At 54.5% G+C, this 17,485-nt stretch overlaps 1 long non-coding RNA gene across 1 annotated transcript; it reads left to right on the forward strand.

Moving 5' to 3' along the window:
* The first annotated feature begins 4,212 nt into the window (after nt 1-4,212).
* Nucleotides 4,213-13,002, forward strand: LOC115857467 (uncharacterized). Its single transcript, XR_004041258.2, has 3 exons — nt 4,213-4,348; nt 11,799-12,204; nt 12,839-13,002. It is a non-coding gene; the product is annotated as an uncharacterized lncRNA (long non-coding RNA).
* Nucleotides 13,003-17,485: the final 4,483 nt, after the last annotated feature.

Here is a 17,485-nt window from a genome sequence, read left to right on the forward strand (position 1 = left end):
CAGCACTTGGTGCTGTCAGACTCGTTCATTTTTGCCCGTCAGACGGTATAAAATAGCATCTTATTGGGGCCTTCATTTGCATTTCCCTTATCACCAATGAGCTTGTGCATCCCTTACGCGTTCATTGGACAACTGTGTTTTCTTCTTCTGTAAAAAGGCCTGTTCACGTCTTTCATCTATTTTTCTGTTGGATTACTTGTTTTCTGTTTTTTCCCATGGATTTCCAAGAGTCCTTTATGTGTTTTTGATGTTTATCCATTGCGGGTTGTACGTGGCAGACGTCAGACGTCTCACATCTCCTCCAGTTTGTGGCTTGCATTTCACTTTCTCAAAGGTGTCTCCACTTCTCTCTTCCCTCCCACGCTTGGGCCTGGGACGCTAGTGCGCGTGTGTGTGGATGGGGGGTGTCGCGCCCCTCAGAACGCCGTGCAGAGCAACCCCACCGCTCCTCCTGTTCCTTGGGGCTTTAAGGGACCCTCGTCTCCCTCCCAGATTTGGCTGAGGCGGCCTGGATGGGAAGCCCCTGTCTGGTCTGCTTGGGGTGGGCACGCCGCAGCAGGGAGGGCCTCGCTGCGATAGTGCCCCCCCCCCAGGAGTTATTTATCACTTCCGGCTCCTCACCTGGGGGCCGGGCGCCTCTCTGCTCCGCTGGGCAGCAGCCCGCGGCAGCTCGGGCGCTCCCTGGGGGCGGGCGGCCTCGGGGGAGGGGCGCTCCGGGCCGGCCCCTCCGGAGGCGGAGGCGGGGGCCAGGCCTGCGGCGGGGGCTGGGATGGGGGGGCGGAAGCTGCCCGAGCAGATAAGGGCCGAGGTCGGTCCTGCGGTGAGACTGTGCGGGACGCTGCCTCCGCCGAGCCCGCCCCCGCACCCTCTGGTCCCAGCTCCCCGAGCCACGGTCGGCGCAGCGGCCCCCTCCCTGCAACCCGGGGCTCGGCATCCTGGGCGTTGATCCCAGAGAGCAGTGAGAGATGGTGCTCCGGCCTGCTCGTTCCGTTCCAAACCTCAGTCATCGCAGCTGGAACATGGGGGTAGGAGTCTCCAGTTACCCCCCAGGGCCGTTAGGGATGGAACAGGTGCAGGCTGGTGAAATCCCTCTGTAGATTTGGGCCTTTTGTAAAGGATGGGTACCCTGAGTTCCTCGCATTGCCCCTGCTGTACCCGCTGACTCTCCAGGCTTCATCCCCGTTGTATAGATGGGAAATTGGGGGACTTGCCTTAAGTCATAGAGCCAGCCAGCAGGAAGCAAGTGGGGAGGGGAATGGAACTCCACAATCTGGGGGCCCTCTTTAAGAAAAAGATTACAAAATCACAACTACAAATTTGCTGAGGCCTCTCCCAGGGCCTTGGAAGAAGCCCAAGTAAGTGAGAAGCGCAAGTCCAACTTCTTGGTTTCCCGGCCTCACCCTGCAGGCCCCCTGGAAGGGCTTACACCCCTCCTCCAGGAGACGGTCAGACACCAACACAGTTGCAGGGTAGGTTCAAGATAGTACAGCAGGGGCCTGGAGGAGTCCGCACTGCAGCTGGGCCCAACCCCTTGCATATGCCTAGGCAGCCCTCTGGCCAGCCCAACCCAACAGCAAGAGCAGTCAGGCATTTTGGGACTGCGCCACCGCTGGGCAGGGCCAAGCCCTTGAGCACCAGCCAGTCAAAGTTTACTTGCCACTCAGGGCCTCTGACCCTGTGGGCTGGCAGTGGTAGGGAAAATTCCTAGGAAAAAAGGAAGGGGGAACCTGCCCGAGGCAGTGTAAGTGCATCTGACTTGGAGTCACATGGGACTGAGGTTTAAGCCACTGCAAGGCCATGTGACCTTGGGAAGACTCCTTCATTTGGGTGTCTTCATCTGTAAAATGGGAGTAATAATAGTACCTACTTGTCAGCGCTGTAATGAGGCTTAAATGAGGCCATGCATGACGAAGCTTGGCGTTTAGAAGCAAATTTCCCTTCTGTGAAATCTCCAGGTCAGGAGAGGCATCTTTCTCTCCATATTAGGATTAAGTCACTTACCCAGGGGGTGGTCTCTTGATGGCAAAGTTGAGATTTAAACCCATGAATGTCTGGCAGCAATGCCCTGGTTCTAACCATCAGGGAACACTGCCCCCTGGGGCCTGTCTCCCCCGGGAGTTAAGTGCCACTCCTAGGTGTGCATGTCCAGGGCAGGGAGCCAAGGGCAGCATTTGAGTCAGGAGGTTGCTCACCTTTCTGGATTTTATCATCTCTTTGCTCTCATGGGCACCTGAGGCTGGAATTTTTCTAACTCTGGCATCCTACAACCTGGACCAGGAGAAGCAGGAGACTCTGGTGATGGAGACAGGGCAGGGGAGCTGGGAATAGGCCATGACCATGAGCCTGGGCAGCAGTGGCATCCCAAAGGACTCAAAGTCTTCTTCCAAACAAAGAGGCGCTGCTTTGCCTCATGGTTTGCGTAGGATTTCTCCTGGGTTGGTGGACAAGAGAACTGAGTTCTCAGCTCAGAGCTGCCCCTCTCTAGCCAGCTGACCCCACACCAGTCACTCCTCCCCTCTGAGCCTCGGTTTCCTCGTCTGTGAAATGGGGATAAGAATACCTGCAGCTGCGAGGATTACAATATGTTGCGTACGTAGAGTGCCTAGTAAATGTTACTAGTTGTTAAAACAGGCGGTCTGAGGATGGAAGAGGGTGTCTTGGGAGGGCAGGAAGTATGCAAGCAGAAGTGGGGAGTCCTGCCAGGGCAGGAGTTTGGGCTTCTAAGGTCTCCGTCTCACAGATGGAGTGCCTTGGGGTTGGGCTGGGAACCCCAGCGCCGGTACTCTCCCAGATCAGGACAGGTCAGAGTGAGGTCAGGGGCTCTGGGGGTGCAGAGAAGAGCAGGGAGCAAAGGTTCTCAAGCAGGTGAAAGGGAAAGGAGGGAGGAAGTGGGGGCTTCTGGGAGGAGACTGGAGTGGCGGTCGCTGTGTGATGCCGGCCACACAATCACCCCGAGGCCCCGTTCCATGACCTCCTTTGTCCCTCATTGCAGACTTTCAAACTAGGCATTTCCCACATGGGGAAACCGAGGCTCAGAGAGGTGAGATCACTTGCCCAGGGTCACACACTGCAGGCTCCCCAATCTGTCTGGCTCTGCAGCCTGGACTCCAACAGTCACAGCCACTTTCTTATCTCATCTGCCTGACAAGGTTGTGAGTGAAGCAGCGTGATCTCAGAGGCTCAAAGGGATCCCAGACCCTGCCGCTGTTTCCCAGGAGCCCCAAGCTCTAGGCTGGCAGCTGTGCAGGAGACATCACCAGGAGACCCGGGACAGGGGCCCAGGAGGATTTGCTCACGGTGAGAGCAGAGAGCCCTGGAGTAAGGGAGCAAGCACGCCATCTCGGGAGGGTTCAAGTAGAGGCATCCTGTGTCTCCCCAGCAGCTGGGAATCTGGAGGCATGACTCATAATGGGGCCAAAGCTAGCCAAAATTTTTATGAAATTCCTTCTTTTTATCTTAAAAATTCATACAGATTTGTACCCTTTTAAATATGTGGGCTTCCCCCTCCCCTTTTCTTAAAATAAGTTTCCACTCTCAGTCTCTATCTGAGTGGACACTCCAGGAAGACATGGTGCCTCCACTGGCTGTGTGTATCTGTTGCCTGCACCGTGGACCCCATACCCTGGGCCTCTGGTTTGGTTTGCGAAAGTGCAGGGACAGAGTTGAGGTCAAGGCCCTGCCTGTTTTCGGTCTAGGGCCTTCCCCACCTCTGCTCCACGCTCCTGCCTCTTGCTTTGGCTCTGCCATCTCCTCTCACAGAGGTTTGTCCATCCCAGTCCAACTCTCCCACTGGGTGTTCTCAGAATGTCTCACCCCCCTCTTCATGCCCTGAGGGTCCTTGTCCGGAGGGACACTACCCGTCTTCAGCCCTCTCTGCTGGCCAGTCTGACCCTTCACCTCCCCAGAGGAGTACTCGACTTGGGGAAGTTCCATGCCCATTTGGAAGAAATGGAGGTGCAGAGCTGAGAGATGCTGGACCTCCAGGATGCACAATGAGAAGGGCTGTTGGATGCCCACGGGGATCTCTGGGCAGGTGGGGTGCCTCAGCCTGGGGAGAGGGCACCAGATCTGGGCCCCAGCCAGGGATGCAGGAGGGAGGAGGGAAGGCCATGGGGTGCCGGGGGCTGCCGCCTGGCAGGTCCCTGTGCCCAGGGTAGGGAAGTTTCTTATTTCTCCTGCTCCGACTTCCCCCTTTGATTTATTATAGCCATGAAATGCTCTACTCTCTTCTCTTTTCCTTGCTGTCCCCGGGGCTGGAGGAGCACAGGCCTCCCAGTCATGGGGCCTTGGCCTTGTTGGACTCCCATCTCCTTCCAAAGGTTGAGCCTGGGGGGCCCAGAAGTGAGAGGTGAGTCAGGGCAGGCAGGGTGGGACGAGGAGGGGCCCCGACCCCCCAAAGGCTAGCCTGGGCAGGACCGCAGGGGCCGGCACAGTCTCGGTTGGGAAGGTCTGGGGCCGGGCAGAGGCTGTGGCAGGTGTGGACTTGACAGCAGACAGCTCCCTGGGGTTGTGGAGGTGGCAGGCTCTGGGCCAATGGCCTCTCAAGTCCTGGCAGGTCTGAGGGCTGCGCACAGAGTCCTCGAACGCTACCCACCAGGTCAGAGAAATGGCTTCTCTGCAGCCCCTGACGCCATCTTCGGATTTAATGGTGGCCAGGGCAGGCCTGGCCCAGGTGCATCTGGGGATGGGGCTGACAACCCAAAGGAAGGCTTGAGGCCCCCGTGCCCAGACCTGGGGCTCCTCAAGACCACCGCTGGACCTCACCCCGTGGCCTAGTCCAGGCAGGTGAGGGCTGGAGTCTGTCTGTCCGGCCCCTTGGCGGACCTGGCGGCCAGAGCGTTCCTGGCCGCTGCTGTGCAGCGCCTGTGGTAACGGGGCTGTTGGCGTTTTGCAATGGCCGGGGGTGGGGAGGCTGCACACACATGCTTCCTGTGGTGACTGGGCGCTTCCTGTTTTCTCAGGCGCCGGACTTGCTACTGCCGATGTGGAAACAGGGGCAGCTGCAGCCCGGGTGGCTCCAGGTCGGGCGCCCCGACCCTGCCCAGAGGGGCCTAAGTGGGCCCATCACCCCAGGCCCTGACCCAGGGCAGTGGATGGCCCGAGTTAACCCCCCACTGCAGGCCCCCATCCTTCCTGTCCCCAACAGCTTCCGCCAAGAGGAAGGGGCCAGGCAGGGCTATCACTCAAGGCTGAGCAGGTGGTCCAGGAGGTCAGAGGTCCAAGGGTGGGAGCTCTGGTCTCAGCTCTGTCCTTTGCTCACTGAGTGCCTTTGGCCATCCCTGACCTGATCCAGGCCTTGATTTCCTCTTTTTTGTGGTGATCATGGCACCCATCATCTAAAATCCCTCACCCATTCCTGCCCCAGTTCTGACCTCCCTTGATTTTTCCATCCCAACAGCCTCAGCTTTGGGGGCAGGGTGAGCACTGAGGCTGGGACCCCCAGAGGGGGGCTTGGCATAGGTCTTGACAGAGAGGGGCTTGGAGAGACTGGGGAGAGGGAAAGGCACGCCAGGTGGGGGAACCAGACTTAGAAGAAGGCATGGAGGTGGGAAGGCCGGGACTGGGTTTGGGAGATGGGGTGTTGATGGGACAGACGGAGAGTGGTAGGCGACAAGGTTGATCTGGAAGGATTCAAAGCAGGAGAAAGATTTTAGGATCCTCTTTATTCCTGAAAACGTTAGGAAAGTGTCTGATACCCCCTCACATTCTTCCTCAGAAGAAAGGCAAGGGGGGTGGGGGGCAGGGCCAGCCCTTCCCAGCCATTCACCAAGGAGATGGGTGCCCATGTGTTGTGGTGCAAGGGCCTCAGGAGGGATCTGAACCTTTCTCCAGGTGTCAGGTGCCTGGAGTTCCACCATCAGGGCCAGGCCTTAGGATTTGGCATTGCCCTGTTCCCGAACATGTTTTGTTTTGTTTTTAAGCTGCTATTGCAAGAAGGGGAGGGGAGATGACTTGGCTTCTTGTTGAGTTTGTGGACAGCATCTGACCTCTGGAAGAAGAGTTTCTTTGCAGGAAGGCCAAGGCCTGAGCCCGCTGGGGACTGACCAGTCCACGGACCCAGTTCAGCCACACGCTTGGCCCAGGAGGTTCTGAGGTGCCCACTTCACAAGTGGCCCCTCCTAAATCTCTAGGCCTTCCCATCATGGACAGCCAAGGGCTGGTTCCAGCCAAGGAGGCCTTGAGGAGCCCGAGACCCTGAGGCCCAGCCTGAGGGGCCATCAGGCCAGCCTGGCCCCCACCATCCTGTCCCCTGCCTTGGTGCCTTGGGTCAGCCTAAGTGCTGAGTTGGCGGCTCAGCAGCTGCTTCTGCCCACGGAGGCCCAGTTATAAATAAGCCCAATGTGGCCAAGTCATCAAGTTCTGTCCCAGCTGCATTACCTCAGTGACCACAGGTTGGGGCTGCCCAGGCCCACCAGAACCTGCCTGCCCAGGCCAAAGGCTGGGCCAGCCTTGTTGCCTGCAGGGGTCCTCAAATCCAGGGTTGGGGTGTCTGCAGCTGCTCAGACCTGGACCGCCCTGGACACGGGCCACGGAAGGGGCAGGGCCCAGCCCGCCTGCCCAGGGCCAGCTAGTTACAAACCGAAACCGGGAGAAGTGAAGCGGCTGCGGCCAAAGTGGCTCCAGGCCCCCAGCCCCCAGTCCTGCTCCATCCCCGGCAGGCCCATCCCCCCTCCTCATGGCTTCCTCTTTCCTTCCCCACACAGCTCCCCGACCTCCCACTGCCCAGCCAGGTCTTTCTGGACAACGTGCCAGTACTTCATGGTGACCCCCGGCCCCATGGCCACTTGCCTGGGGGGGATCCCCTTCTACTACTCACCCCCAAGACCCCATCAGTCTGGGCTCCTAGTAGCAGCCTCCTCCCACCCGGGCCCAGCCCACCATGGCCTGCCCAAAGCACATTCCCACAGTTCTCAGTTCCCCTTCATGGCTGGAAAAGCTCCAGCACCAGTGGCCACCGTGACGCTGCCCGGCCCTGCCTGAGGGTAGCTTCTCCAGGGGACCTTGACCTTCAAGGGGGCGCCAAGTAATCTGGGGAGCTGTGGTGGAACTTGGGGCACCTGGGGCCTTAAGGGGGCATGTTTCTGGGCAGGAGGCTCCAGCCATCACTCTCTTTGAGTTCGGTTTCGGCCCACTCTTCCGGCTGGCGTGGGTCACAGGCCCTTGTGCAGGTCAGAATTGAGCTGGGACAGACGGACGCTGGGCCCGAGACCACGGCACACGCTGCTTAGGAAGTGGCAGGCAGGATGGTGCCGTAGCAGGGGCCTGTTCCAGGGAGAGACAACAGACAACATAAGTAATACTCACTTCTAATAATAGACGAACTCCCTCACGATGGTGCAGAGGATGTCAGTTCTTTCTGTCCCCCGAACAAGCCTGTCCCATTATCTCCATCATAAATGGACATGGGCTCACAGGGGAAGTCACGTGTCCCAGGCTACACAGCTAGAAAGTGTCTGGACCGAGATTCAAGATTTCCTGACATCCAGTCCCCTTCTGTCTCCGTCTGACTGCCCCTTGCTCCATCTTGTCCCTCAATCTCCTGCCCGGGAGGACAGGAGTTTCCCAGCACTGTGACAAGGCAGGAGCGGGGCTGGCCCGAAGCTTGAGGGGGAAGCAGGCCTTGGACAGCAGAGTTACCAGATGGGGTTCGTCAGTGCCCAGTGCCGCCTTCCCTGCCCCATTCCTTGCCTCCCACTAAGTCCCAGCTGAGGCACAGCCCTAGCCCCCCTCAGCCACAGTCAGCTGGCTGCCTTTCACCTAACTTCTCTGAGCCTCAGAATCCTCTTCTATGAATTGTCATTCCACAAACACAGAGCACCTACTCGATGCCAGCCCTAGGCTGGGTGCAATCTCTAGAACTAGGGTATGGCCCCTGTTCACAGTCTTGTGGAGAAGGCAGATGAGTTACAAGATCCTGAGTACTCCAAGAGGGAAGCTGCAGCTGTGAGACACCAAGAACAAGTGATGAGTGCTTCCTGGGGTGAGGAGGGTGCCATTGGGGTGGGATAGGAAAGAGTTCCCCAACAAAAGCCGGGGGACTGGCTCTCCATGCTAAGTCACACCCCTGTGCCTTGGCTCTGGTAGTTACCACGGTCCGAGTCAAGTGCCCTTCTTCCCTCTGGGCCCGGTAAACTCCTATCCATCTGTCAGGACCCATGGACACACCACAGCATGACCAGGCCTGGCCTGGCCTGATGGCTCCCCACCTCCCTCTTCCCACGCAGGACGTGAGCACACCCGGAGGACGCTGGGCCCGAGACCACGGCACACGCTGTGACTGAGGCCTCCTCAGTCACTATGCCCTCACCAGCCCCACCCAGGCAGGCATCTGCTCCCAGGCTCAAGCCCCCACCGTCCTCTGCTCCGAAAAGCACCGTTTCCCTTTTCTGGGTGACCACACGCCATACACAGGGAATTTCCATCTCAGCCTGTGGAGCTTCTGATTCACTCAGGCTCACTCAGGACTCCTTCCGGGTCCACGCCTCCTACTTCTGCACCTTGGGCTGCCCCTCACACCCACCCGGGACCCCTAGGCAGCTTCAAACTAATCTTGGCCTCCACAACCTGGAAATCAAGTCAGCCCCTCACTCACCGGCCCCCTCAGGGCCCTCCCACTCCCATCCTATGCACAGAGACCCCTGCTCCTGGCACACACGCTGGGGCAGCTTTGGGCTGAGAGCACAGGCTTTGGAGTAAGATAAGCCTGGTCCAACCCTGATTTTGGCCCTTTCTGCTTTGTGACCTGGAGCAGTTTAAGTATATGCTCTGAGCCCCATTTCTCATCTATAAAATTGAGGTGATTCCTGTCCCATAGCTTTGTTGTAAAGATCCAGTGTGCTGGGCCCATGATGGGAGCTCAATAATGATTACTTTTCCTTCTTTGAAAAGGCCCCCTCATCCTATCACAAGGTCCCTACTCCAGACCTGGGCCCCCTTTCTCTGGCTGGCTTTCCCCTCCCGAGAGCTGGTTGCTCAGGCAGGGAGAAGGAGAGAAGTATGGGCAGAGCAAAGGAGGGCGAGATGCTGCTGTCTCAAGGCTCTCCTCCGCCAGCTTCTCGACTCCTCACATTTCTCAGTTTTTCCGAGGAGGCTTTGGAGAGGCCAGGAGGCAGGAGCTCCAAGGAGCTGAGGGCTGCAGAGCTCCTGAGCTCTCGGGGACAGGGTCGAGCCTTCCTCCTCCCGAGGAATGCTGGGTGTGCACGTCACACACGAACATCTCACGTGTGGGCTCCTCTAATTCTCACGGCCCGGTGAGGTGCATCCTGTTATTGCCCCCATTTTACAGATGAGGACACCGAGGCTCTGAGAAGTGACTTGCCCTCAGCCACGCAGCAAACAAAGGGCAGGGGGGTAGGATCCGAGTCAAGGTCTCTGGAGCCATACTCCTAAACTCCACAAGGCTCAGTAAGCATTTGTGGAGGCCGACGAGGGAAACGTGGACTAACTGAAACCCTACTGTATACAAAGGGAAGACTGACACAGATTGTCTCTTTCTGCCTTCTGTACAATGCTGCGGTCTGGGTCTCTTTGGCCCCTCTACAGAACTGAGGCATCTGAGCTTCGGGGAGGGGAAGGAGCTTGCCCAGAGGTCACACAGCCAATCGTAAGGAAGGATCCAGGGGTACCTAGATAGAAGAGGACGGTGTCAGGGGCTTCACAGAAGAGGGGGCCTGGAGGGGGAAAGTGGCTCCTGTCCTCAGTGAGTGAACCGGCAGTGGGGGGGGTGATGCCCGTGGTGAGCAGGAGGAAGTCGCTGTGGGTGGCGGTGGGTTTGAGGTGCCGGAGGCTGAGTGATGTGGCCGGGAGGTGAGCTCCCCGTCTGCAGGTCTGGTCAGCAGGAGACAAGGGTCTGGTGGCGGGGGGGCAGCAATGGGATTCAGGGCACGCAGGAGGTCAGGCCGTTCTGGAAATCTGTGCCTACTGGCCACTGGGGCTGGGGAGTGGGGGGCAGGAGCTGGCGCAGAGTGCAAGGAGGGACTCAGCAAGGCTGGGGAGAGGTGGAGGTGAACAGGGAAGGGAGGATCTGGGGAGACAGCCTGGAGGAGGCGAGCCGTCAAAAATGGAGGGAGGTCTTAGGGTGTGGGAGCGGGTGGGACTGTGAGCAAAGGCCGTGAGACATTGAGAAAGAGGTTCTGGGAATGTTGACTAGTGTCTTCTGGCTGGGGGTGGGGGTGGGGCTGGTCCACTTGGGGTGGCGGAGGGTGGAAATGCTGGCCGGACTCCTGGGTGCTGGGGGCTCCAGCACAGGCCTCAGAGCTTTGAACTTCAGCCTGTGTACAAGCCAGGGCCAAGGGCAATTTTTAGGTGGGGAAACACCCATGGGAGAAACTCGAGATAGAGGCAGCAGCGGAAGCCCATGTCCCAGGGCCACTCAGAGTGGCAGTTACCTCCCACCCCCTGGCCAGCTGTGTGTGTCCTTGGGCAGCCCCCTCTCCAGCTGAGCCACGTGACCTTTGCCATTAAAATGGCACTGATGGTAAATTCACAGGGTCATGGGAGGTGGGGTGAGTTAATGCTGGTTGACTGCATCACCTCAGCCGATGCTGGGCCTTTCGCCTTGCCTCGTCCTGGCTCGCGGCACTTGGTGAGAGCCTGCGGTGGATACCACCGGGGTCTCCAGCAGACCTGGTTTAAGCCTCGCCTGTCCCTCGATTGGCTGAATCATGGGCCCCTTCCGATCCTCGGTTTCCTTAACTGTACCACAGGAATGATAACGGCCCCAACTTCAGATCTGAATAAGAAAATGAACTCTGCAGTGGTGGTCCTGTTTTCCCGGAATCAAAACCAAATTCCACACAACACACAACGTCCCCCAGCGCCCTACCTGACCAGACCCTCACCTCCCTCACCTCCTACCACTGGCTCTTTTCACACTGGCCCCTTGCTGGTTCCCCTGCCTGGAGCTCTTCTCCCAGGTGTCTGCTTGGCTGGCTCCTTCACTTGTTCCCAGGGTTTGTTCAGGTGTCCCCTTCCTGCCCTTCCTGCCCTCTTCACTCTGCACACGGCCCCCCCTTCCCCAGCTGGCTCATCCTCTTTCGTATAGCGTTTGCCGCCTTCTCACCTACTCTGCATATCCCCTGCCTTCCCTGCTCCAGAACAAGCCCCAGGAGGACAGAGATTTTTGCCTGTTTTGTCACCTGGCCCGTAGAGGCCCTGAGCAAATATTTGTTGGATGTCCTAATGCACTAAAGAGCCAGCCCAGCGCTCTGACCAGAGCTCGAGGAGCTCGGAGGGGCCCAAGGAGCCTCTCCCAGTGTCTCAACTGTGAGAGGAAGTTGCAAGACGGCCATTTCTGTACACGGGCTCAGCTTTTTTTGGTCAACTTGCCCAGCTCGTGCTCTGAGGCCTGAGTTTTCCCACACGTCCCGTCAAGCCCCATGGGGACCGGTGGCTAGGAAGCGGGGGTGAGGGGAATGCTGTTCCCTCCTCTTAGAGCTCTTTGGGCTGAGGTTGAGGGGTCTGTGTGTGGAGGGGTCATGTCCCCCAGGTGGACACAGCTTCGAGGACACAGTGCCCATGTTTCCTGTTGCCCATCTACCCTGTGACTGCAATAGCACCCAGCCTACCCCATCAGCCACCCAGCCCAGTGGGGGCAAAGGGCACCTGGTGCTCCACCACCCAGGCCTGCCTGACCTCCCTGTCACTCTGCAGGGCCAGCCCTACATGGTCACCCACTCGTCCAGTGGAGTGGGGAACAACACTGTCATGTGCTGCTGGTAGGAGGGTAAAGTCGATACAACTTTTATCCAGGGCAACGTGACAATATCTCTATATTTATCTACCTATCTACTTCAAAGTTTCAAATGCCGTACAGGACTTCCCTGGTGGCGCAGTGGTTAAGAATCCGCCTGTCAATGCGGGGGACATGGGTTTGAGCCCTGGTCCGGGAAGATCCCACATGCCGCGGAGCAGCTAAGCCGATGCGCCACAACTACTGAACCTGTGAGCCACAACTACTGAAACCCGTGCGCCTAGAGCCCGTGCTTGGCAACAGGAGAAGCCACCGCCATGAGAAGCCCGTGCACCGGAACGAAGAGTAGCCCCTGCTCGCCGAAACTAGAGAAAGCCTGAGTGCAGCAATGAAGACCCAGTGCAGCCAAAAATAAATAAAATTTTAAAAATGCAGTACACAAAACTAATACAGTATTATATGCCATTTATACCTCAATTTTTAAAACTATGTCTCCTTTGACATTAAAAGAGGTGAGTCAAAAATTTCTGTGACCCGGCTCAGCCAAATAAATGAATAAATAATTTTAAAAATTCTGTGTATACTTCAATAAAAAAATAAAAATTTTAAAATTAGAAAAGTTTCCTGCACCTACATTAGAGCATCTAAATAATTATCTGGTCTCTTTCCCAATGAGTTAAGATCGAAAGCTATGCCATTTTCTTTTTTTTTTCCTCTGTGTATTTGTGCTTTTTTTGAATTTTATTTATTTATTTTTTATACAGCACGTTCTTATTAGTTATCTATTTTACACATATTGGTGTATATATGTCAATCCCAATCTCCCAATTCATCCGCCATTCTCCATATTACTTATAATTGAAGAATTTTTTATTTCTATTTTAGGTAACTTCTGATCCTATTCATTAGTGTCTACAGGGAGGTGCACAAGGTTTTTGACTCAGCCTGCATTTGGTTGTGGTGATTTTCTTTTCACTATCACTCTCTTAATAGTCAAAATTAGACTTGGAAAATTAAATATAGAGAAAGAATTTATAGCATTTTACTTTCTTTCCCTTTGAACATTTACTTCTGCAGAAGTAGGACTTTCTCCTACATAGTTTTCATTTAAGGTGGAAAAATATATTTTGTTCTTTACTGTTGCAGGATGTTTTCTAGAAGCAAGCAAACGTGAAAGCATGAGAACTGCCACCTGGAGCCAGCACTACAGTCCATCCAGCCCAGCAAACGACCTTTAACTCAAATCTTCCCCCAACTATTCCAGTGGACACTCCCCTCTAGTGTCCCTGGAAAAAAAAAAAAACACAAAACCACTGCTTTTTGACCCAGTATTTCAACTTTGGGGAATTTATCCTAGACCTACACTTGCATATGTGTAAGTTAACAAATTTTATCTATTGCAGTATTATTTGTAATAGCAAAAGACTGGAAACAACCTGAATGTCCATCAGTAAGAGACTGGTTAAGTAATTTTTTAAACAATGGAATACTATACAGCAATGAAAACAGACCGTGACTACATGCAACAACATAGTGAGAAAGAAGAAGTGGGATACAAAAGAACATTTACACTATGATTCTCTTTGTATAAAGATTAAAATCTGTTAAGGTAAAAACTAAACTATATTGTTAGAGGTGTTTACATAAGTTGGAAAACTATAAAGAAAATGAGGACATAATTACTGAAAAAGTTAAGATAGTGTTACTTCTAGAGAGAGGGAAGGGATTTGGGGGATACTTCTGTAGTGCTGGCAACGTTTTATTTTTTGACCTGGTTGGTGGTTACATAAGTGTTCACTTTATAATTATTTTTTAAACTGTACATAAGTGGTTCATGCAGTCTTTTGTATGAATGAGGTCTCTCATGATGTTAAACTATCAGTCCATCCAAACAGTGGAATACTATATAGTCATTAAAAAGAACAAAACAGCTCTATATGCATGGACATGGGATGGATTTAGGGGGAAAAAACAACCAAAGTGAAGTGCAATGTGTTTAGTATTCTACTTTCTGGGTGAAATTTAAAAAAGACCATGTCTGCCTCTATGTCTTTGTCTGCTTAGACTATCTCTAGAAAAATACCCAAGAATCAGGTAACAAGGAACTGGACAGTTGTTTCCCTTTTTGTACCTTATGGATTTCATACCATGTGTATATATTACCTATTCAAAAAATAAAGTAATTTAAAAAACTGTTTCACTTCTCATTCCCTGGAACACCTAAGATTTTTGGTCTGAAACCAATTTCTTGCCCACGAGAAATGCGAACCACAAGCCAACTTGATGCTCCTGGGGACCTCCAGCAAGTTGGGGACCCTCTCTGGTCCCGTTTCCTCTGCTGCAGAAGGAGGCCAGGCCTGTGCTCCCCTGAGGTCCTGTCGCTACCCAGTCCCTGCTGTCCTGTCTCCTCTCCCCTCCCTTATCCTCCCCTCCCACCACCCCCGCCCCGTTCGCTCTTTCATTGCCTCACTTCTCTCTACTCCCTTCTTTGACTCTTTCTCCTTTTATTTTCCTTTCTATTCCTCTCCAGTTCTGGCTGCCTTTCCCCTCTCTGCCCTTCCTTGCTCTCCCCATATTTGGCTTCTCTCCTCTGCCTCTTTCCCCTGCCCTAGGATCCAGCCCTTCCTAGAGCCCCAGAAAGCAGGTTCATGCCCCAGCTCTCCACTCACAGGTTGTGTGACCCTGGGCGAGTCACTGACCTCTTGGGCCTCAGTGTAACAGACGGTTGTCCTGGTTACGTGAGATCACAAGGGTGGAAGCACTCAGCACAGTGCTGGGCACTCAGAAAATAATTTCCCCCCCTTTTAAAAAATTTTTTAATTTTTAAAATGTTTTATTTTTGGCTGTGTTGGGTCTTCGTTGCTGCGCGTGGGTTTTCTCTAGTTGTGGTGAGCAGGGGTTACTCTTCATTGCGGTGCGCAGGCTTCTCAATGCAGTGCAGAGCATGGGCTCTAGGTGCGCGGACTTCTGGAGTTGTGGCACGCAGGCTCAGTAGTTGTGGTGCACAGGCCTAGCTGATCTACGGCATGTGGGATCTTCCCGGACCAGGGCTCGAACCCGTGTCCCCTGCATTGGCAGGGATTCTTAACCACTGTGCCACCAGGGAGGTCCCTGTTGCCCCTTTTTAAGGAGCTGTGAGCCGTGGGGTTGTGGATTTTCAAACCTTCTCGGCTCTGCTCAGAATTGCTTAGAATCTGGGTCCTACTATTCCAAAGGCTTAGGATAACATCAGTTCCCTAGGAATTGGAATCTCGGGAAGAGGCCTCTGGTGTACTTTGGGAGGAGGGGCAGTGGGAGGAAGGATGGGAAGGACTTGCTGTGTGAATGGACACAGGATGCTGGAGCTGCACAGAAAGTGGGAGTTGGTTCTGCCCATTTCCATAGATTTGGGGTCCTGGGCCTTTTATGGGTTTCCTTACCCAGGCCCCTTGGGCTTGACCAGACTTGGGACAGTGGAATCTCTTTCTTCTCCTGAGGCCCCTTGAGACTTAGGGCTCAGGAACACAGAGTCGACCTGGTCTGCTCCCTGTGTCCACGGAGGGCAGCACCACACTCCCTGCTTATAACCAGCAAAGGCTCCGCAGTCCCCCCTGGATACCCACCAGGCTCCTGGGCTTGGGACTCAAGGCTCTTTGCCTTCCTGCCCTGTCTTGCTGCCAGCCACAAGGAGGGCAGCGCACTGTTCCCTCGTTCTCTCCCAACTCCTTGCCTTTGCTCAGGCTGGTCCCTCAGCCGGACATGCTCTCTCCCTCACACGCTTTCCTACCTGTGGCCCTGACCTGATTAACTGTTCACTAATGCACCTGGTGCCTCTTGTGCCCCTGCCTCCCAGAAGGACCATGCCGTCTGCACACATGTGTGTTCTCTCTGCAGGCCTGTGAGCTCCTGGAGGCCCAGGGCATGCTTCCTTCATGTCTGTGTCCCCTTGCCAGGCCAGCACATGGGAAACCCTCAATAAAAAGTTAGTGATTAGGGGCTTCCCTGGTGGCGCAGCGGTTAAGAATCCGCCTGCCAATGCAGGGGACAGGGGTTTGAGCCCTGGTCCGGGAAGATCCCACATGCTGCGGAGCAACTGAGCCCACGTGTCACAACTACCGAAGCCCACGCACCTAGAGCCCGCGCACAGCAACGAAGACCCAGTGCAGCCAAAAATAAATAAATTAATTAATTTTTAAAAAAAGATTAAATGAATGAATAAGTAGATAAATAAGCATATAAACGAAACAAACCAAGATAAGAAGGAATGAGTGAAAGAATGAATGAACACATCAAGCAAGACCTGGTTCTCATGCAGTAGAGCCATCCCCACACACAGCCAGTCAGCTGGGACTAGACCTTCTTTTTCTTTTTTTTTTTAAATTAATTTATTTTATCTTTGGTTGTGTTGGGTCTTCGTTGCTGTGCGAGGGCTTTCTCTGGTTGTGGCGAGCGGGGGCTACTCTTCGTTGCAGTGCGCGGGCTTCTCATTGCGGTGGCTTCTCTTGTTGCGGAGCATGGGCTCTAGGCCCATGGGCTTCAGTAGTTGTGGCACGTGGGCTTCAGTAGTTGTGCCGTGTGGGCTCAGCAGTTGTCGCTCGCGGGCTCTAGAGCGCAGGCTCAGTAGTTGTGGCGCACGGGCCTAGTTGCTCTGTGGCATGTGGAATCTTCCCAGACCAGGGCTTGAACCAGTGTCCCCTGCATTGGCAGGCAGATTCTTAACCACTGTGCCACCAGGGAAGTCCCTAAGCCTTCTTGATGGGAAAGTGGGGACAGGGATGGAGCTGATGCCAAGTCAGCCCGCCTCTCCCCTCCTCTTGGGGAGGAACCTTGGTCAGGTACCTAGGGAGTCCTGAGGGCCAGTGATGTGGACCCCTTGGAGAATCCCAAGTGTGGGTGCAAAAAATCAGTGAAGATGTAGGTGAAATAGATCTAATGGTGAACCCAGACCTGTGAATCCCTGGTCTTTGCTGCAAGTAAAGAAACACTTGGGCGTCTGGGATTCCACTGACAGGAAGGAGGCTGGCTAGTCTTAGTGGGAAGGGGATATAAAGCAAAGGGTTAGACTACACAGGGGAGGAAACTGAATGCTCAAGAAGTTCTTCCCCAAGAGAAGAGGACTCACCAGAAATCAATGGATCAAAAAATGTCTCTGGGCTTCCCTGGTGGCGCAGTGGTTGAGAGTCCGCCTGCCGATGCAGGGGACACGGGTTCGTGCCCCGGTCCGGGAAGATCCCACATGCCGCGGAGCGGCTAGGCCCGTGAGCCATGGCCGCTGAGCCTGCGCGTCCGGAGCCTGTGCTCCACAACGGGAAAGGCCACAACAGTGAGAGGCCCACGTACCACAAAAAAAAAAAAAAAAAGGTCTCTATTCATCCTTCTGCCCTCCAGACTAGATCAGGAATTCCCTGAAGGCAGGGATCTTGTCCAGTATCTTTCTCTTCTCCCAGCGCTCAGCATAAAGCCTGGAACTCAATTAATATTGGCAGGATACATGGATGGATGGATGGATGAATGGATGGATGGAGAAGTGGATGGATGGATGGATGGATGGATGAGTGGATGGATGGATAGGTGAATGAAAAGGACCAATGGATGAAGAGATTGATAGCTGAACATCAAGTGGATAAACAGATGGAAATATGGGTGAATAACAGATGGATGGGCTGATATACGAACATATAGATGGCTACTTGGACAAGTAGATAAACAAATGGGTGGGTGGATGACAGACTAACAGATAAATGGATGAATGAATGCACAGTTGGATAAACTGGTAGACAAATGTATGACTGGCTTTGTGGGTGGATAGATGGA

Source organism: Globicephala melas, chromosome 8 (assembly GCF_963455315.2).
Source record: "Globicephala melas chromosome 8, mGloMel1.2, whole genome shotgun sequence".
NCBI lineage: Eukaryota > Metazoa > Chordata > Mammalia > Artiodactyla > Delphinidae > Globicephala > Globicephala melas.